General features: G+C 41.8%; 1 long non-coding RNA gene across 1 annotated transcript; it reads right to left on the minus strand.

Annotated features, from left to right (window-relative positions):
• Positions 1 to 436: 436 nt before the first annotated feature.
• On the minus strand, positions 437 to 6,134 carry LOC145394724 (uncharacterized). Its single transcript, XR_013896478.1, has 3 exons — positions 6,017 to 6,134; positions 3,589 to 3,677; positions 437 to 656 (listed from the first exon to the last, which is right to left on the minus strand). It is a non-coding gene; the product is annotated as an uncharacterized LOC145394724 (long non-coding RNA).
• Positions 6,135 to 22,143: the final 16,009 nt, after the last annotated feature.

The following is a 22,143-nucleotide window of genomic DNA, read 5'->3' on the forward strand; positions in this document are numbered from 1 at the left end:
GAGGTGTGGTGGAGGGTGGTGAGAGGTGTGGCGGAAGGTGGTGAGAGATGTGGTGAAAGGTGGTGAGAGGTGTGGTGGGAGGTGTGGTGGAGGGTGGTGGGAGGTGTGGTGGGTGGTAATGAGGGGTGTGGTCGTGGTGAGAGGTGTGGTGGAGGGTGGTGGGAGGTGTGGTGAAGAGTGGCGAGAGGTGTGGTGGATGGTGGTGAGAGGTGTGGTGGAGGGTGGTGGGAGGTGTGGTGGAGGGTGGTAGAGGATGGTGAGAGGTGTGGTGGAGGGTGGTGGGAGTTGTGGTGGAGGGTGGTGGGAGGTGTGGTGGAGGGTGATGGGAGGTGTGGTGGAAGGTGGCGAGAGGTGTGGTTGAGGGTGGTAATAGGTGTGGTTGAGGGTGGCTGCGGGTGGTGACAGGTGTGGTTGAGGGTGGTGACAAGTGTGGTGGTGACAGGTGTGGTGGCTGCTGGTGACAGTTGTATGCAAGAACATCCTATCAATACTCATTTCATTCTGCGTTTTTAAAAATCTCTCTACCATGGTCACAAATAGATCACCAGACAATCCTGCTACCACCCAGCCATCGTAACTCCAGGAAGACCAGTTACTGAACGCTGAAGTCTCTTTCAAGCATCCAATAGGCATTTAAGTTCTGCACCACGGTAGCTCTGGAAAATATAAAAAGAAAAGAATATAAAAATTGAAGTTAATATTCTCAAAATTACCTAAATCCCTTCATGTTGTGACGTATTTCGCCGTTTTCTTTATTCTTTTTGTGTTTTTATTCACGTGAGGGGCACCTTCATGTGGTGGAACCCATATGACTGGGCGGTGATGCTGCCCGATGATTCTAACGTCCCCCAGCTTCCTCCCGCTCCACCCGATGACAGGGTGGTGGGTTGCAGCAAAGCGTATACTTCAGCCTGCAGTCCACCTGGTTCATATCAATTGAACCTTGGGTTGCTACAACAACAACTGCTACTGCTACCACAATCACTACCACTACCATTAGCACCACTACTACTACTACTACTGTTACTACCACCACCACTGCTATTACTGCTACTATTGCTATTACTATTACTACTACTACCACTACCACTACTGCTACTACTATAACTATTACTGTCACTACTACCACTACTAGTACTATTTTCCAGACTATATTACAAAACTTAGGGATGTCTTTTGAAACCGTAGAAGTTAGATACAGCCTTCATTAACTCTTTCGGTATCACAAATTTCTTCCAAACTTGAATAAAATCCTCTGTAAATAAAGTAACGCGGAAAAGTACTGCATTATCGGACTGAAGAGGTATAATTATTTCACACCATTTTTCGCTTACAACTTTGCACTTCTATTGCCTCACAGAGAATATAGGGCATAGATATTTATATGTATGATGTAGGGACCCAAGGCTGCTCAGTTTCGGCATTTAGGACAAAAGCTATCAATCGCTCCTCCTTCAGTGCCAGTATGTTAGTAACAGATCTCAACCATCATTGAATTTAAACCCTACATGGACCGTATACAGTTGGATCACCTTAACCCACTGGACCACAGGGACCAGGGTTCAAAATAACTTTTTTTACACTAATTTGGCCTAAAATTGCCACTTTTCCAACCTGAATACTGAGTTGTGGCAATAGGGGAGGCGGTGGCTCAACCGGTAGAGAGGTGGCGTGCTGTCCTAACGGACCCAGGTTCAAATCCCGGCTGGGGCAGGGAACAGTTTAAGGATTTGAATTTCATTAAATCGGGCTTTACTGATCTACCAGAAGACCCGCCGACATGTCGTAAAAATACCCCCGCTAATACCAATACACCAGTCCTGTATGAGACAGCCCAAGCATGTATTCAATATGGACGGTGGGTGTTAGCGCCGAAGTGGTGACATGTAGAGGTGTATGGTATGTAGGAGGACTGCTGGGCCTTGATAGCAGGCTGTGAAGCCTATGCCCAGAGTCGGACACATAAAAAAAAAAAAAAAAAAGATAACATAAGAGTGTGCTATGGAAAAGATAAAGCGCCGTAGTATTCTCTGTCACTGAGGTACATGAAATGGGCTACAAAAAGACTACAATCTGCGCCAAGGTAAAATGAAGAGCAATAAATCTCTTGCCACTCGTAGCTCGGATCTGTTCCTGTAGGAAGGACACTAGACACGGTAAGATATCTTGGGTAAATGAGGAAATTTATCGTGTCACTGCACTCATTTTTATCCAATTTCCCCCTCTTGAGTGCTGAGTTGTAAGAAGACGGACACTAGATCATGATGCTAGTCACAAAGAAGTGCTATGGAAAGTATGTAGAGCGGGAGCAGTATCTAATTCTGTATGTTTAGCCAGTTGTGAATGTGTGATAACAGCAAAATCGAACGCCAGTCTTGGAAAGCACTTGGAGGAAAGCATTTTTTTTTTTTTTTTTTAGACTACAAACTATTTGCGTTTCATATCTTTCGTCATGTGAAGAGGATGGAATATGGGAGAGTATGTGAGTGAGACAGAGGAGAGGAGGAGGGGAACACCAAGGATGAGCTAGAAGGATGGGGTGAAGAGATATACTGTATGGGAGGGGGAGGGCGGAGTTGAAGGAAAGGCAACTAAATGATAGTGGACTTGGCGATGTGGAGACGATTTGTCTGTGGCCACCCCTTTAGGGGATTAAGACGTCTGACAATAGATAGACAGTGATAGATAGATGGATGGATATACGAGAACTTTCGCCATAATAAGACCCCAATTTCAGCTGTAAGATTTGGTTTTGTTTTTTTAATTTTTGTAGGAAGAACAATGAGAAAAGAGTGCAGATTTCTTCCCTCTCTGGTTCTTCCTGTAAAAACACATTACGTTACGACAGGAAATCAGTGGTAAAATTCTGTAATGTAATAACAGGTTCTGAAATGCAAGATGAGAGAAAGACATAGGAAGGAGTTGCAACCTTCTCTTCTTGACCTTCCTGCAAAAATGAACAATGCATCGTGTTCATACTGATTACATTGCTCGTTTGTGTGTGTGTGTGTGTGTGTGTGTGTGTGTGTGTGTGTGTGTGTGTGTGTGTGTGTGTGTGTGTGTACCTCAAACAATATTAATTAGATTTACACCAAACATAGGCCCGTATTCTCATCGGAAGCTCACTAACACTTTTTCCTTAAGGATTTATTTTTGGATACAGCTGGTTAATATCCTTTTGTACGTCACTTGTGCAGGGTATGGTGATATCGGAAGGATTTATGCAACACAGAAGAGGACAGTAAGGTGTAATAAAAAATAAATATCTTAGGAAAAGGTGTTAGGGAGTTTCGATTTTGAAAACAACAGGTCAAAGGTGAACATCATAAGTTTTTTTTTTTTTTAATCCAGTCTAGCCAAACTTGGTGGATGGGTTGAGGATCAGGCAAAGATGAAGTAAATCAATATTGAGAAACAAGATTAAGGTCACGGGGCAAAGACAGTCTCTCTCTCTCTCTCTCTCTCTCTCTCTCTCGCTGTGGGAAGATGCTACGTTCCTACACCGTCACGTAAATACCTATCTTACGACCTGCAGACTGATTGTAAGTTTGGTAATCTTAGTGAAGGGATCCACAGGCCACAACTCACTTAAACTTGACGTCGCCTTTGAAGTTGCCTGCATCCCAGAGCACGACGATCTTGTCCTTGTCAGTGGCTTCAGAGTGGGACACGCAGTTCTGAAAAAAGCAATAATAATGAAGATGATGATGGTGATGATAAAAAAGAAAGGAGGAGGGGGAGGGGGAGGGGGAGGGGGAGGAGGAGGAGGGGGAGGGGGAGGAGCAGGAGGAGAAACTGAAGAAAGAGAAAAAGAAAAAAGAAGGAGGAGGAATACAAAGGAAAGCACCGTAAACAGCAACAGACTTTATGGTCCTTTCGAGGCTGCGTGTTACAGAATAGACTATGACTACGAGATATTCTACATGCTCAAGGATAAGGATAGTAAAACAAGAAGACTACCTCCGCCTCCAATCCTTCCAGTTAAAACTGTCAGGAAAAAGCGAGAAGGACCACCATGCAGCGTGGATAAACTGGCATGGAAATTTAGTAGGAAAAACTGAATAGGAAAAGCTACATTCTGTAATACTTTATAAGCTACCAGTTTGAAAAACCTGAAAGAGAAAGTAAAAATGAAAAATAAATAATCAAATAAATAAATATAAGGAAGGAGGAGGAGGAGGAGGAGGAGGAGGAGAAGCAGAAGCAGAAGCAGAAGGGGAAGAAGGACGAGAAAGAGAAGAAGGAATACAAAGGAAAGCAAGCCACAACAGACCTTATGGTCTTTTCGAGACTGCTTGTTACAGAGTAGACTATGACTTCGAGCGTTAATTCTACTTGTTGAAGTATAACGATAGTAAAGCAAGCTGGATTACACAGGATTACACAGGCAAGCAAACAGCAACAGACCTTATGGTCCTTTCGAGGCTGCTTGTTACAGAGAAAACTAGCTGAAGGATAAGGATAGTAAAGCAAGAAGGCTCCCCCCACCACCAAACCCTCCAGGAAAAAGTGAGAAAAACCACCATGCAGCATGGAAAAACTGACATGGAAATTTTATAGGAAACACTGGAAAGGAAAAGTCACATTCTATAATACTTTATCTATAAGCCACCCGATTGAGTAACCTGAAAGAGAAAGAAGGAGAAGGTGAAGAAGGAGGAGAAGGAGAAGGCGAAGGAGGAGGAGGAGAAGAAGGCGAAGAAAGAGGAGAAGGAGAAGGCGAAGAAGGAGGACAAGGAGAAGCAGAAGGAGAAGGTGAATAAGAAAAAGAAAAGAAGACAAAGAAGAAGAAATGTTTGCTGCAAATGTCAGTGACGTTTTCTTTTTTACCCCTTTTGCTTTAACTTGCCCTAAAATTGCCATCTCTCCATCTTGAGTGCCGAGTTATAGCAACAGATTAGCACTGGGGTATGTTGCTAGTCACGAAGCAGTGCTATGGGAGGGAGGCAGAGCAGTAGTATTATCTCTTTCTGCCACTGAACTGCATGACTTAAGCGTCAAAAGGACGAAAATATGGACCAAAGTAAAGAGTTGAAAAGATTAGTCTCTTCAGTCCAATACATTATTATCACTATTAAATAATTAAATTATATTATTATTATCATTATTATTAGTAGTAGTAGTAGTAGTAATATTAATAATAATAATAATCTTGTTACTTTCAAACGATATCATTCAGCTTCGGAGATCGACTTTTTAGACTGGAAGGGTTAGATACAGCCTTCATTAACCCGTTCAGAAAAACAGATATTTCTCGAGACTATAATAAATTGTTGGGAGGAAGCAAAAATTAATTACAAAAAAGGACATTATCGGGTTGAAGGGGTGAAGCTTGGTTTTTACATAGAGACAAGGGAAAATTCATCATCATTCTCTTTTTACTCTTCTTGCAAAACAAAACAAAAGCGAAAAAAAAGAAACAAAGAACGAAGAAAGAAAGAAGGAAAGACATAAGAAAGGAAGAAAGAATATAAAATAAATCCTATAGTTCTTTCACCTTAACTTGGCCCAGATTTCCGTCCTTTTGCAGGTTATTTCACGTGTAGTGCTCTGGCGATACATTCATTCCACAGCACTCCTGCGTGACTATCATCTAATTCTAGTGTTAATCTCTTGTTGGATCTCAGCATTGAAATTGGAGAGGTAGCAAATTTAGGCTAAGTTAAAGTGACATGAGTATAGCTATGGTTATTTCCTTCTTGGGGATGTAACCTACTGAAGGCCGTCAGTCCGACCTGGGCACTAACTACAAAATAATGACATCCTCTGCCTGAATACGGGCATGTGGGTTGTTTTTGTTGTGGCCACAGCCGCTTCTGAACGTGAACCCAGTAAACTGCAGGCTAAAGCTCTTTTCTTACACCACACTATTCTCATATTATGGGATACCGAGTCGAGAGACTGATAACTGAGCAGTGAAACCGCCCGGCTAGTTCATTGCCACCACGTAAAGGCAGTCCTTTTCCAGAAGCAGCATGAAGATGATGAAGGTACTAGAGAGGTGTGAGAGACTGACCGGATAGTGCACCCTGGCCGGCGTCTTGTCCTCGCTGAAGGTACCCACTTTATTGCCATTCTGGTCCCGGGACCGCAGCATGAATCCTCTGATGTTGTGGTCGCGAGATCCCACGATGCCCACTGCACACACAGACAACCTTTAACACGTCTCATAACAACTACAAAAACACGCAAACTATTAATCAGCCTGCAAAATGTTAGATACTAACGTCTGCTTTGATTGAATATTGGAATATATTTCTTGAACATACAGCATTTGATAATTATCTTTTTATCTATCTGTCTATATTAAAAACATTGTATATATAATCTGTACATCTCTCTCTCTCTCTCTCTCTCTCTCTCTCTCACATACACACACACACACACTGTATATATATATATATATATATATATATATATATATATATATATATATATATATATATATATATATATATATATATATATGATCTAGATAGATAGATAGATAGATATTGTATGTACCGGTATATATATTTATATCTATCATATACGTATTTATGTCATATACATATTTCTGTTATACATAACCTTTGCCCAACTTCGTTTGCAGAAGTAATGGTAAGATGGAACATGCAAAAAGAGGGGTGGGAGGTGCGACGAAATTTCTAAAGCTACTTAGAATGCGACCCTTAACTCCGTGTTCTTGTCTACCTTGATGACCCTGGTGCAATTAACATACATTACTATTTTGTTCCTCACCTTCATAGACACCAGCTTTGTTGGTGCTGTCCACAGTAATGTTGTATTTGTTGTCAATTGTTTGCAGCTCGCCATGGCCAGGGATCATGGTATCACACTGAGACCCTACATCCCCTGTGCTGTACCCCGCTGCCACACCCATCACTACCACCCACACCATCATCCATGTCGCCACCTTCTCCATCATTTACTTGCTGAAAAGACAATGGAAACTAAATTTTGACTTCTTCAGTGGCAAACACAAATACAAACAAAAATATAAACATGTAAATGGCTGCTACCGCCACCAGCACCACCCACGATGACATCTTGTCCATTAGCTGTTCCTGAAAAGACAGAGGAATGTGCATACAGCGAATCAAATGTAGACTGCAACAATTTCTAGAGGAAGGCACGGGACAATATTCTAAGTGGAAATAATGGACTTTGCTGCCACAGAAAGGCGCGGGGAATAATATGGAGGTGTGGTTCCTGAATGGACGCCGCATTTACGTCGCTCCACCCTGTTAACGAGGGTATAGCAATCAGTACTTCACTTCGTAATTTGGTTATGATTAACACCCGATGTTGTAAGTGGTTTCCTGGGTTAGAGGAAGCCATGAGAATTTTCATTCAGTGTAGAGCCACCTGAAGTGGAAGAAAATGTAACAGGAAAGAATGACAGAAGTAGGAAGAGAGGGCAGACAGAAATAGAATGAGAAGTACGCAGCGCTTCATCAAGTGAGTGGCTGGCTAAATCAGTGTGTGAACAAAAGAAGAGAATTGCTCTGGGGCTTTGCGGCTAGGCTCTTGTGTGGGACCTCTTTTATGCCTCGAAGGTTAAATGGAGAACTTTAACCAAAGTTGCTGCTAGTTGGCTCCACCACAAGTGTCAGCTGACAGCATATTTGGAAAATCCATGTCAAATAACCTAATATCGGATCACTTTTATGTCTCGGTAGACTTAAGCACTTTTACTAAAGTTGTCGCTAGATGGCGCCACCTCAGGTGTCAGCTGATGTCAGATTTGGATTCTCCATGTCAAATTACCATTTATAGTACCACATTTATGTCTCCATAGGCCTCCTTGTAACAAGTCCGCCAGATACAGAAGAAAGCAGGCCATTCATTGGCCTGCTGGCTATCGCCGCAGGTAACAAGGCTAATATGAAAACTGGGGAAGCCAAAAAAAAAAAAAAAGAAAAAAAAAAAAAAGAAAGATAGAAAGAAAATAAAAGAAAAAATGAATAAAAATAGAAACTGATGGATGCAGATACATTTCTACTGCATATTTTAGTGGGAAGTACAGTTAGGATGATGATCGATATTCATGACAATATTCTTTCAGTGCAATGCGATGCCATGCAATGCATTGCTGAAGGGTGTTTGATTTTCCAACGGCACATCTAGCTACTTGTTTTATGATGATCGGTTTGTAAGTGCTTGGTCACGCATCTTCTCATTCAGTCAATTATTACATGTTAGGTTATTTTGCTTCTCTTAAATTATGTGTCGTGCTTTGTCTGTGTTGGAGAGGAACGCCTTCATATGGTGGCACCGGCAAAGCTGGGCGGCTCCACTATCCGGTTATACAAACATCCCTCAGTTCCCTCCCTATCTACAGAAAAAATGATGGTGGACTGCAGGAGGAGGACAGCTTCAGCCACAATCCACCGAGTTCACGATCCAGTTGAACCTGGGGCTACAACTACTACTTCTTACTTTGTCATATAGCTGCTGTTTACATTTTTTGCTGAGCTCCTTTCCTTGCCTTTCAAGCTTTCTTCAACACATATATTAGTTGCTTCTTCCTTTGTGTATCGGTTTTCTGTATCAGCTCCATTAAACAGGAAGTGGGTTGAATTCTAAGGGGATTTGGAAATCTCATAATACCTCTTCCTTGGCGATTTATTCAGCATGTTACACGTCGATATTCTCTTGTATGTCATCGAGTTAAACCATGTCGACATTTAAAACGATATAAATAACATACAAGTGGATGTTATGATTCAGTATGCAATATAAATCGCAAAGGAAGATGAGCCACGGAGTTTCTTGTGCCACCTACAATTTCGGCTAGTGAACTCATGCTTCAGAGGAAGACAGTCCCAGGAAGTAGGCTATGTAAATATAAAGTAGAATGTTAAAGTGTAAATGAGCGAACTATATGACTAGGGAAGAGGTGTTACGAAGTCCTCCATAGCACCCCCCCAAAAAAAAAAAAAAAAAAAAATCTGAGTTACGCATGAGCTTCAGCAGCAAACAATCAGAATCCCTCAGTCATACTACGTTGCCGTCCGCACAGCAAACCAAGCGAGTCTCCTGCTGTTACTCTGCTCAGCGGTCTGTGGCTTTTAGGCCTTGTGTGGCGTCAACGTAGAAAAAAGACGGTGTGGTATGAGGGAAGTCATGGGTCCCGTAATTGTAAACTCTCCCAAGCATTATAATTACTGGTACGAGTGTCTCTACTAGCCCAGCTACCGAATATTTCACAATATTAATTTAGGATATATCTATCTATCTATATACCTAGGCTGCTTCCCCCAAGGAAAGGGAGGTAGCCGAGACAGGACGACTCACTCTCCATTTACTCATCCATTCAAACACATTCATTCGCATCTTAGCCCCAAAGGGGAGAACGGACAGATCCTCACCGCACCACACCGCACAAGGGTCAACTGGGCAATGCAATCAGTGACATCCGCAGCAGGGCCCGACAGCAGAACTGGTTTACCCCTGCCACATCATAACAGACCCATCCCCTTACCCGCACCTGACCTGACTAGCTGATCAGACCAAATGCAGGAGAATATCCTCTCAGGGCTGCGTCATCACTTATTCATTCACAATTTCTCTCCATTTATTTCTGTCACGCACAGCCACTCTTCCTTGCTCAACAGACATCCCTCTCGCATCCAGCGCTCTCTTCACACTGTCCATCCATCCTATTCGTGGTCTTCCTCTCAGCCTTACACCTCTCACATCAGATCTAGTTATCTTTTTCACCAATCGCTCATTATCCATTCTCTCCATATGTCCAAACCATTGCAACACCCTCTGCTCAACTCTACCAGCCATCTCCCGAACAACTCCAGTTCTCCTTCGCACTTCATCATTTCGCACCCGATCCATACGCGTCACTCCACACATACTCCTCAGACATCTCATCTCCATTACATTCAAACTTTTCCTCTCTGCTACACCCATATTCCATGTTAGGATATATAGCCCGCCAAAAAATCAGATTGTTTTAAAACTGTAAACTTAATTAGTATAGAAAATTGTTTGTATTGCCCATGCTTTGTTTCCATTCACAGTCGAATGTAGAGTATCTATCTAAACTTGTGTGTAGCATTCTTGGATGGGAATAAAAAAAAAAAAGTATCGGTGCATATATGGTCCGAAACAGTTTGACGCCACGGACGATGGACTCGAGAAATGTTTGATGGTTCTTTCCCCCTTGTTGTCACACATGCGTAAATAAGTATCATAGCTAGGTTTCATGTGACAATGTATGGTTAATATTGTTACTGGATGCATATTCAGATGATAATTAATTTTCCAAGTACTACACAAGCTATAATTTCAGATATCATCGTATCCTTCCCACGCGATACTTTTTTTTTTTTTTTTTATTATTGTGTGTAGATCTGTATCACAAAGCTACCAAATACATTAAAATCAAACAAGAAAACTCTCAGAAAGCGTAAAGCTCCATTAACGCCAATTGAAATTATCATTAACTGCTATAACTCTTCTTTCCTACAAGACGAATACTTTTATGGTCTCACATAGTCATTTAATTCTGCAGTTTTAGTCTGTCCTGTTACAGTTTCAGAAAGCTCATCCCTCCGTCAGGTTTATGATATCCCGCATCAGGATTCGGTTCCTTCCTACAAGACGAATACTTTTATGGTCTCACATAGTCATTTAATTCTGCAGTTTTAGTCTGTCCTGTTACAGTTTCAGAAAGCTCATCCCTCCGTCAGGTTTATGATATCCCGCATCAGGATTCGGTTCCGTATTCGCCTTAAAGTCTGATAAATTTTTCTTTACCCAATGCTCACCTGTCCATCAAATGTCACTGAAATCGGTTACAGCTTTTTGAGATATCTTGTACAGCCTCCTCCCAAAAAAGTGACAGACCCTTTTCTCATCGATAAATTGTGACACAAAGGACTAAACCTTAACGTAATTGCATACATATTGGCAGGCTTGCCATCCTTGTATGGGAGAGTTGACAGTTATCAGTCAGCCACATGCTTTAATTAATGGAGATCATAGTATTCATTTTTAATAGAGTAATACAGTTATGTAGCGAAATATATATAGGCTTAGGCCTATTCCATGAATGGCAATGATAATGCCTCGTGATTTTTGCGATGTCTTCATGGTGACTGGGTGCATTTGATACTGTTTTGACTTATGCCTCAGAAAAACCTTCAATGTACTTTCAGCGTATTAAAACACTTCAGGCGGAAATAATACTTCTATTCAGTAAATAACTGTCATTGTTATTTGTTATGTCCTTTTAAGACACCTTTGACCATTTGCAAATGAATCCGATATTAGATTATTTCAGCATAACGTATATTGCGTTCGAAGCAGTTTCACAGTAAGCTCGGTGCATCCAAGCATAGGGACATTAAATTGCAACTTTGTATCCCAACTGCTGGAGCGACATCATCATAGATCTAAGTAGCCTAAATCACTTGGGTTAAACGTTATGGTAGTGGTTTTGCACATTGTATTACTTTAATAAAAATTACCTTGGATCGTCACCTGATTTGATAGTAAGTGGTATAATGTAGACATGACGATTATCAGGTGACCGAAAACAGAAAGGTGCAGACCAGTGTCAGATATACAAACCCTATCGAACACGTCATGCTTGGCGTGTTGTGTGCATATACGGATACATGGGCTTCGGGGGAGGGGTGGGGGCGATACTTTTTCAGAAGACTTTACATAAACAGACAAATAATACATTCGGCTGAATACTTAACCTCCTCCAACTTCGTTGGTGGAGGTAATAATTAATGTATGTATGAACTAGAGTAAGATTAAGCTGTGTTTAGAATTGATTGCATACGTACAGTATACTGTATACTGTACATACGTCTTCACTCACGCAGCTTCCAAAACGGGGTAATGTATGGCCCGGCCTCCACTATAGGTGGAGGAAATCTTAAAACGAACGAACGAACGCAGCTTCCAAGCATTTCCCAGTCATATAAGAGTATTTATGAATCGAGCTTCAGTTGCGTATAAGATTGCTTACGTATACCGGCACTTGTTTTCGCTCGTACACCTATCAGACATTTTATAACCAAGTTAGTGTTAAATTAAAGTTACAAAATAGAAAAAAAAAATGTGATAACTCTTAGCTATTATGAAGACTTGTCTATACAGAAAGCTACTTTAGATTTATCCAGTCAATTCTTCTAAACACTATATACCGTAAGATTCATAAATCCCTTAAATCCAGTCACGCATTTATTGGTTTGATCTTGCTGCCTCCAAACGAATTTATTTTATTATAGGAAGGCTCCCTAGGAGTCGAGGGGTTGATGGAGGCTGTATCTAACATCCCTAATGCACAAAGTCTCTCTTGAGCTGAACAAAATCGTCTCAACCATCACCGTTAATCTGTGGGTTAATGGAGGCTGTTTTAAACCCTCCAGTCCGAAAACGCTCCCTTCATCCGAACGAAATCGTCTGTTAGCAGCAAGACTCACACAGGTTAACTTTGAATGTTAGGGACCGTAATTTCGTCGCTCCCTAGCACCCCTTCCTTGGCGATTTATTTTTTTGGATCCGGATGTTTAATTATTTATGAGGAACGAAGGAGAAGAACGCAAATTGTAATAAGCAAAATAAATCGGGTAGGCAGAGGTGTCAGGCAGCCAAGGTCAAAATTAATGTAGGTACTCAGAATCCAGCGACGGTTAGGGATCATTTATAAATCCTAAGCCTAAGTTATGTATGGAAAACCTTGTGTATACTTTTATCTGCATTCACACAGCCACCAAACACTACACATCCAAACCAGAGTGAATATTACAGTGAAATTATGCGGCAAAACTTAATGACAGGCCAAACTGCAATAAGGAATTTTTTATAGGCAAAGCTGGATGGGATTCTTTGTAAGTATGACCTCAGGCGATTGGATACGCCGTACCTTAGACCTCCTCCTCTTCCTCCTCCTCCTCCTGGTCCTCCTCCCCCCCTTCTCCTGGTCCTCCTCCTTCTCTTCCTCCTCGCCCTCCTGCTCATTATAGCTGACTTTGCGTGCCTTTGTTATTGCGAGGATTCACAAAACACATTTACAATCTATTCCCTGACTAAACCAGACCTAACCAGTTTTTTTTTTTTCTTTCTTTTTAGGGGGGAGGAGGGAGAGAAGGAACTAGACTGGAACTGTGAACTCTGCCTCCGTCTTCCTGTCTATATTTTTTCTCCCTATGACCTTCAGTCGTGTCCGGGCGTCTCGTTGGCTCTCCTTTGTTTTGATTATTATTTTTTTTCTTTTTGATGGAGCGACGATGTTAGCTTCTTGTCTTTTGCTCCTTCTTTGCATAAAAAAAATGGAGAGTTTTCGCAGTCTCATTCCCTTGTCTTTCCTATAAGAAAATACATCCATGATAACATCCTTATCATAAATAATACTGCTTTTGTAAGAGGAAAAGGAGACACTGGAAATTTCTACTCTCCCTGTCCTTCCTTCACTGACTAAGCTCTAATCTACGACAGGAAATTGGTAGTAATTTTGTTTGTGATTCAACGTCCTAGCTATTGTGGTCAGGTTGTGAGGCTTTCCTTGTTTTTCCTTGAATAATAAATTGTTCGACAGGGACTCAATAAATATGTTTCCTTCCTGGAACACACCCACCCACCCACCCACCCACACACACACACACACACACACACACAAGTAAATTATATGTATAGAGGAGACTGGTAGTACTTTTGCATGTGAAATCGACAATCCGTAGCCCCTGTCAGCTTAGCTGATGGCCATGTGTAGTGATACTGGAGGATGAATTTAACTAGCAACCAAGGAGACTCACTTCTGCCTCATAACCAAGTCATCAAATTTCGCTAACCCACCTCTTAGTATTCAAGTTGTGAGGGCAGTCCAGTTCCCTCAGGTGAGAACAAACCAACTATCACTCTTTATACCCGACACACTTTCCTTCCCCGTCTTCGAAAAATAAATAGTTGAGAGAGAGAGAGAGAGAGAGAGAGAGAGAGAGAGAGAGAGAGAATGATTAGGCTGTTCATATTTGACCTTCAGCAACATCATTCTTCACCGTTATTATTATCGCTCACTCACTCTATAATCTACGTGTTGTGGTTATTCTGATTGTTGCTGTTGTTGTTGGTTGAGGCTCATCTGAATGTGAACCTGGTGGACTGAAGCCCTAAGTTACCCCTCTACCAGTCCACCATCCTCCTTTCGGGGGATAGAAAACAGTTGAGGGACGTTTATATTACCAGGCAACTTAGCTACTCTTTAACCGGTGCCATGACATGAAGGAGTCTCGCTTGTAATGTTATTCTGTGTGTGTGTGTGTGTGTGTGTGTGTGTGTGTGTGTATTTGAAATAATCGCCATGGATGATACTGATAATGGTATAAAAATAATCAAAAGACTAGTCAAACAACGATCAGAGCGACTCGAAGGCAAGGCAGAGTATAACCTGTGCACAAACAGCTAGACATTCCATAGTTCAGCCAACGATCCTACTTACATGTTAGTACTAGTAGCTGACGTTGCAGTATTAGTATTGGATATAACAGTAGTAGTAGTAGTAGTAGTAGAAGTAATAGTAGTAGTAGTAGTAGTGGAAAGAATAGTAGTAGTAGTGGAAGAAATAGTAGTAGTAGTGGAAGAAATAGTAGCAGCAGCAGCAGTAGTAGTAGTAGTAGTGGAGTTTGTGGGATGGATGGTAGTAGTAGTAGTAGTAGTAGTAGTAGTAGTAGTAGTAGCAGTAGTAGTAGCGATGATGGAAGCAGCAGTACAGCAGTAGTCTGAGGTTCATCTTCAACGTGAACCCACAGGATTGCAGGCTGAATGTGACCCTCACTGGCAATCCACTATTCTCCTTTCAGGGAATAGGGAAGGAGATGAGAGGGATTTGTTTGACCGGACAGTAGGGCCGCCTGGTTACGACAGTGTCTGCTTGCAAGGCGCCCCTAGGCAGCACCAGGATTTGAGTAGAAAATACACTGTAATCAGAGAACTGGTTCTGGATCGAACTCTAAGTGACCTAACATCTCATCTTCAGCTACTTCCGGACTGAAGGAGAAGTCAAGGGTAAGGAGTGATCAGGATTTTTCCTGAAGAAGCATAGAGGAGTTGCAAGGAAAAACAATGAAATGAGGAAGCGTTGTGGTGCTGATGTGGATGTGCTGGGGTAAAGTTCAGGAGAAATATGCTATGGTTTGGTCATTTGGAGAGAATAGAGAATGAGAGACTGACTAGGAGAGTGTATGTGAGTGAGATGGAGGGGGAAGGGAAACCAAGGATGAGATGAAGGGTAAGTGGAGAGGCATTTGAATGAGAGTGATGTGAGAGGAAATGCAGCCTGTTGGCTGAAGTCACGGTGACATAGAGGTAATTTATTTGTGGTCATCCTGACCTTCGTGATTAAGGCCTTTAACTATTTCTAGAGAGAGAGAGATGGATATGAATATAGATGTAGATACAGACAGATACTAATCCAATCAACGTCCACGTTGAACCGTAGTTTTCGCCATCACGCCACGACCACGTGGTTGTATTCAGTTTAAGGAAGATATTGTGCTGACAAGGCTTGTTAGGGTTACATCTAACGGCACTCCAATCTGACTGAGCCGGTGAAGGTTTATATCCATGGGGTGGTTGGGGTGTATTGCTCACGTAATGCCACTCAAGGATGAGTGAGGCTGGTCACTCTCATCTTAAATGTCACGACCAACTTGTCTAGCCCCGGGCTTCTACGCTCCTCATGGTGCAACGTAGGATTGAATGATGATGATGATAGATATATACAGTATGTATATTATATAGATGTATATTTTATATATATGTATATCATATATATATATATATATATATATATATATATATATATATATATATATATATATATATATATATATATATATATATATATATTACTCGTAATTAGTTTGTTATAAATAATAATAATAATAATAATAATAATAATAATAATAGGCCTAAGCCTGAATCCAGGGGTAGTATTCTTGTCTACAAAGGGGCCTTTTTGTAAGCTCTTCTTCATCGATTTTTCTTTTTTCATATTACACCTTAATGTTCTTTTATGTGGCTTATGCCCATCTGATTTAGACACAGCTTGTTTTGAAACCACAGAGGGGAGTGTAAATAAGCGTGTCATATACAGAAACAGCCTGGCAAGGAAGAGGTGCATAGGGTCGAGAATATGACTGCAGGTGACTAAAAATTACTGAAGGAGGTGTCTGCCTTAATACAGAGTGCTCGAAACCTGAAGGCAGCTTGTAAACACGGAAGAGAAGAAGGACTAACTGTTCTTGGCGAGGACCACTTTTTTCTTTTTTCTTTTTTTTGTTCATAGTGGGTATACAAGGAAGAGAAAAAGAGATTGTACAGAAGGACCAGTGAGATGAGAAGGAAATGTGGTATAAATATATAAATGTATGTTGTGGGGTAATTGTATCTTTAGTTACGACAGTGCAATTATTTATATGGCACCTTAATTATCTGGTAATGCCCTTGACAGCCCAAAGGATATTCTACCTCTCCCCTTCCCGCTTCTTCCGACTGGGGGAAGGAGGAGGGGGGGGCCACAAGGTTCCTTTGGCCCCCCTTGGATTGGTTTATGCTCTCTACTGGATTAATGACGATCGATTCAAGCTTTATCTGAGAAGGCGTGTGCCAAAAATTAGTCCTGTCGGTGATATGAATCTGATCATTGTAAACTTCTTGAAGATAAAAAATGGTCGCAGAATATTACTCACTATGAAAAAAATATTTGTTTTCAGATTCGAATACTTAAAATACAAACAAATGCACTAGATGCAGAAGCTTCAGGGCCCTTCGGTGGTGAAAGGGTGATTTTCGTCGGTTAAAGAAGGTCTCTAACACCTCTTCCTAACAGACTTATTTGGCGTATTACACCTTACTGTCCTCTTCTTTGCTACGTAAAGCCTTCTGCTATCAACACACTGCATATTTAACGTACAAAGGGATATTTACATGCAACATATAAAAAGAAATCGCTGGGGAAGAGATGTTAGGGAGCTTCCTTAACCGAGAAGAATACGGGCCTTTGGTGTGGTATGAGAAGGTGGTCCAGTGTGGTGTGGTGTCAAGTCGCCAAAGTCTACGGGTATGAAACACCTCGAGTCCGAAAATTGTTCGTGAGAGAGAGACGGACAGCGCCGCTCCTATAGATGAGACTACCAGATGCATTTGGCGTTTTCTGTCTGGTGGGGCGAAGGGAGAGGGTGGAGAGAGGTATGAATGAGGATGGTATGAAGTGGAGGGAGGGCAGTTTGACGGGGGAAGATAAAAGGCTGACATGGAAGCGATTTGTCTGTTGCCACCCTCCACGGGATTAAGGAGTCTGGCTAAAGATAGGTAGAAAGACAGACAGACAGTTAGACAGATATACAGATAGATAAACAGACACAGACAGATAGGCACAAAGAGATAGGCAGATAGACAGATAGACAGTGTATTCGACTTTATATAAACATGCAAGACATACACACGTGACACTTATGGAAATATTTAAAAATTATTCGTTTTGTAACCATGTCCATTCTTCACAATTTCACTCCCCTCCCGTTCGTCACAACATTCAGATAGACAGACAAATAGGGATAGATCGATAGACGTAAATAGACAAATGGATAGATAGACAGTGTATTCGACTTTGTATATACTGACAAGACATACATACGTGACATGAACGTGAACATATGGCCTGTCAGACTCCGAGACAAAGTGTGTTTCCCCATACCCCTGTTCAACCAGTGGTACAAACTGGGGACCTGGATGTTGATTTGATTGTTGGGTGTCGTGTTCTAGGGGAAGGGATTGTCTCAGTAAATACTGACTGCCTGCCTTAATGAACCTCGAGCACAACATAGGCATTACTCCTAAGCCCTCTTTACCACTGTCTCAGATGCCCATTATACTGACGGGGGCAAAGATGGCAAAACAATAATACACATAAAATTAAAATCTGTCTACCTATCCATCCATCCATCCATCTGTCTATCTATCCAACTGTCTGTGTCTATCTATCTATATCTATATCATCCGACCCTTTATTGCTCCATTAGATGCACGGATAACTGGGGAGAGGCCACTTAATCCAAACAATTAAGGCAAATGACCAACCGCTGTCCCCTGAGTGGTATTATTACGTGAGCGGCAAACACTAACCTCCCCTCGCATCTGAACACATATGGGCCACATCTGGTTGAAGCGACTTAATCCACTAGACCACCAGGCATCCATTGGTTGGTTGTATGGTTACCACCCAGCCTAGAATATCAGTGGATTCCTGGGCTACAAGAAATATTTGTTGGTTTGTCACTCGGTGTTGTCGCTTGAAGGCAACTCTAGGATAATGTGCATCCCATCCACCATCAATAGAATTTAGTTTATATAACACAAAATAGATTATTTTTTCTATAAAGCACATAACACAGACTATCTTACTTGTGGACGAAAGACACCAGAATGCAATATCTTCCATGAGACAGTATTCATTTTTATTTATTTCACATTTTCCCCGCTCTTCACACTTATTTAGGAGGCTGGGGAAGAAAAGACGATATAATTAATAGTAATAATTGGTGATAGATATGAAAGTCAAAATCATACAAATAACATCATATATCAGAAAAAAAATTGTCTGAAATAAAAAAAAAAATAAAGAAATAAAATAAAAAGGTGAGAGGTCATAAGTATTTTGTTTTTTCTCATACCTAGCATAACAACTTCCTCGAATCGTGTTCTCTTTAGCCTTGGAGCCACCGCAACACCTCTTCCTAAGCGATTTATTTTGTCAATTACATCTTCATATTCTCTGAGAGGTTATATTGTTGCAGTACAGATATAGTTGATGTAATATTAATGTATAGTAAGGTGAAATGTACAGAAGAAATCGCTCAGTAAGACGTGCAATGGATTCTCAAAAGATCCTCAGAATACGGCAGAGAGAGAGAGAGAGAGAGAGAGAGAGAGAGAGAGAGAGAGAGAGAGAGACAGACAGACAGACAGACAGACAGACAAAGAAGGAAAGACAAAGACAGAGAAAGGGACACAGACATAGAAAGAGACAGACAGAAAGACAGACAAAGAGAGACAGAGACAAAGACAGAGACAGACAGACACGGACAGAGAGAGAGAGAGAGAGAGGCAGACTGACAGACAGACAGACAGACAGAGACTGAGAGAGAAATCACAGTAAAATTTTCCTGGTAAATAAAAGCAAGGATCTTCGTCACGCTCGGCCTGAGTTGAGGCGGAAGAGACGGCACCGGTACGCCTTTATTAACGTTGCTTTATACGCTAATTAAACTGCTACAACAATATAACCCTCCTTCTAAGCTGGTATTTAAATTTACAATAGAGCTCGAGTACAGTTGGAGACAAAATTTCGCTTCTTGTTCTACTGTGTCTACTGAACCCCTAAGGCCATGGCAGTCGCTTTTCTCCTCACGTTCTTCAAGACTGGTGTTTAGCTTTTATAGTACGGCCAGTGGTAGATTGAATAAAATGTAAACTATGCCACTGGACTGACGGGGTTAAACTTACCTGAACAGCACTGAGAACGTTGCACCTGACTAGCCAGCCGCCTGACAGAGAATGAGCAAGGTCGCCGCAGACAGTTCTAATATGACACGGCAGATAGCCCGTGAAACCGCGGCTTGTCCATCAAAAGTAGCCCAACTATTTTATCTGCTAAAAATCTCTCCTTTGATCCCCTCATTGACCGTAGAAATACACTGGAAAAACAATCTACAGGATCTCTAGATCCTGCCTGTGTAAGCCTGTGAACCCTTCAATTTAACAATATTATTAAAACTCCAGCTTAGAATAAGAATGATGCCTTAATCTGAAAGTAAATTGTTTATTCTGAAGATGGTTAGCACTTGCTTGTTTCAACGTAAGGCGAATCATGCATGATCCGCTCATAAAAATGAAATAAGAGCATCTTTTCTTTTCCACAAAAGCTTCAATATAGCCAATAAATGCAAAGGGTTTTCACATTTTTTGCTTAATATACCCTGCAAAGTATATCAGGTAGTGATATTCTTCGCAGGATACAAAAAGGATACATGAGAGGAAGCGATCATGTTTCCTAAATAAAAAATTTTAATAATGATTTAATTATTGGTGCCACAGTCTGACTTTACAAAGGCAGCCCAAAATGAGGCAAGTAGCGGCAGCATCTTTTCAGGCCGCGGCACGATTGTCAAAACTAGCCCAGTTGGGCGGGTAAATGGCAGTGTTCGTAACACCGTGAATGAGATCTCTGTCTCCATCCTTGGTTATAACCTATGCATAAAAGATTTCTGAAACATTCGACATCTGAGCGATGGGCCGCTCCATCAGTGACTTCCAAAATTTGTCCGTATTCTCTGTCATGGGAAGAGACTGGAATGCCTGACGGTAAAAAAAAAAGTCATATGGTCTTGCTGTATACCATTCATACTCGTATCATTTATATCAGGGAACCATCGTAATGCATTCCCTTGCGCTTCACTTTATGTCGGGAATTTTGGCATCCAGCGATCGCACAGTTGTGGCATCCCAGACATGTGGATTTCGCAGTTATTTAAACATGTAAACGATACCAGGGGTATAGGTCGATCTCCCACCCTTGAATGTTCTAGAATACGAGAGCCTAACCTCGGATTCTTACGCACCGAAGGTGGTAAAAAACTAAAAATGGATTTGACAATTACCATTCTATATCTATCATCAAGTGCGACTCAAGTTCTTCATAGTCTTCAGTCAGCACCGTACAAGCACCACATTCATATTATTCCCTCAGAATCAGTTAGCTTAGGATTAATGCCTGTCGCCATCACGAGGGTCATTCAAGCCCCCAGTCGGAGTGACGGCTTTGCCACATGCATTAGATCGGTCTCAGCGAGGCGACGGTAAGTTTTACAATCATGTACTGCCAGTGAACTATGTCAGCCTAGCCTCGGACCTCTACATCTGGGAGAAATATGAGATTAGATATTTACAATCTTTCCCTCGACTATAACAAGCAACAATCGAATTTATGTGCAGGCTTCACTGCTGGCCGTTCGGACACCTTGGCGAAACAAACTATACTTCTTTTTTTTTTTTTACCTTAATTTGGCCCAGATTTTTTTCCGTTGCTTATATCACATTGCTCAGTGGCATAATGGGATTATACTGTGGCTCTACAGCCTTTAATAAGCTCTTCTTGACTAGCATACTGTGATACTGAACTGCCAATCTATTGCAGCAATTCATCATTCAAGCTGGAAAAATGATAATTTTAGACCAAATTAGACTTGCCATTATGTAGCTCCGGTCTGTTTGGCTGAGCAGACCCATCAGCCATAAGCAAGCAACCACCCCTACGGGCTGTACCGTGCAATGAACCGATGCTCCCTGCGGCAGACAGGCCTTTCCTTCAGTGAAGCACGAGAAAGGGTGTAAAAACGGTTTGGCTCTTGGACGGACGCCGCATTTGCATCAGTTAACAAGGGCACCATAGAAGGCTCCACATCACCCCGTTATTTGATTATACGAGTATGGTTGCCACCCACCGTTATAAATTATTTCCTGCGTTACAGAAAACTTACAGGCTTGTTACTCTGTGCACAGTCACCTGATGTGAGAAGAAGAGTAACAAAAAGTGAGAGGAGGGATGGGAGAAATAGGAAGAGAGGAGAGCAGAAATAAGAAAAGATTGATGAAAGTGGTGGAAGAAGTAAGCAGCACTACATCAGGTGAGTGGATGATGTTGGCCACCACATACCACCACGGACCAGTATGGGAATGTACACTCGCAATCCAAAGAAAGTGTCCAGGTTCTATCGATGCCGTGGCCAGGAAACCAAGAATGGACTGGTGTTCGGACACAGCTTCAAACCCCCTCCCCTCCTCCTCCCTCCTTCCATTTAACTGATACGTAGTTAAGAATGGCGGGTGGGGGTTGGGTTGGGGAGGGGTATGGGGGAGGGTTGGGAGCTGGGGAAGAGGTGGGTTGAGGCACACTGTGGGTTGAGGGTTGAGCTGGTTTCGTCCCCCCCTTCCCTCTTCCTTGGGTATACCGGAGTAGGAAGTGGGCGCCCTTGAGTAGAAATTAGTGGTTGTGAGTGTAATACACACTGAGGTGGTTTGGCCATGTGGAGAGGATGGAGGGTGAAAGAC

The sequence above is a fragment of the Coenobita brevimanus genome, chromosome 28, assembly GCF_032717465.1.
Source record: "Coenobita brevimanus isolate Jiangsu-jjx chromosome 28, ASM3271746v2, whole genome shotgun sequence".
Lineage (NCBI taxonomy): Eukaryota > Metazoa > Arthropoda > Malacostraca > Decapoda > Coenobitidae > Coenobita > Coenobita brevimanus.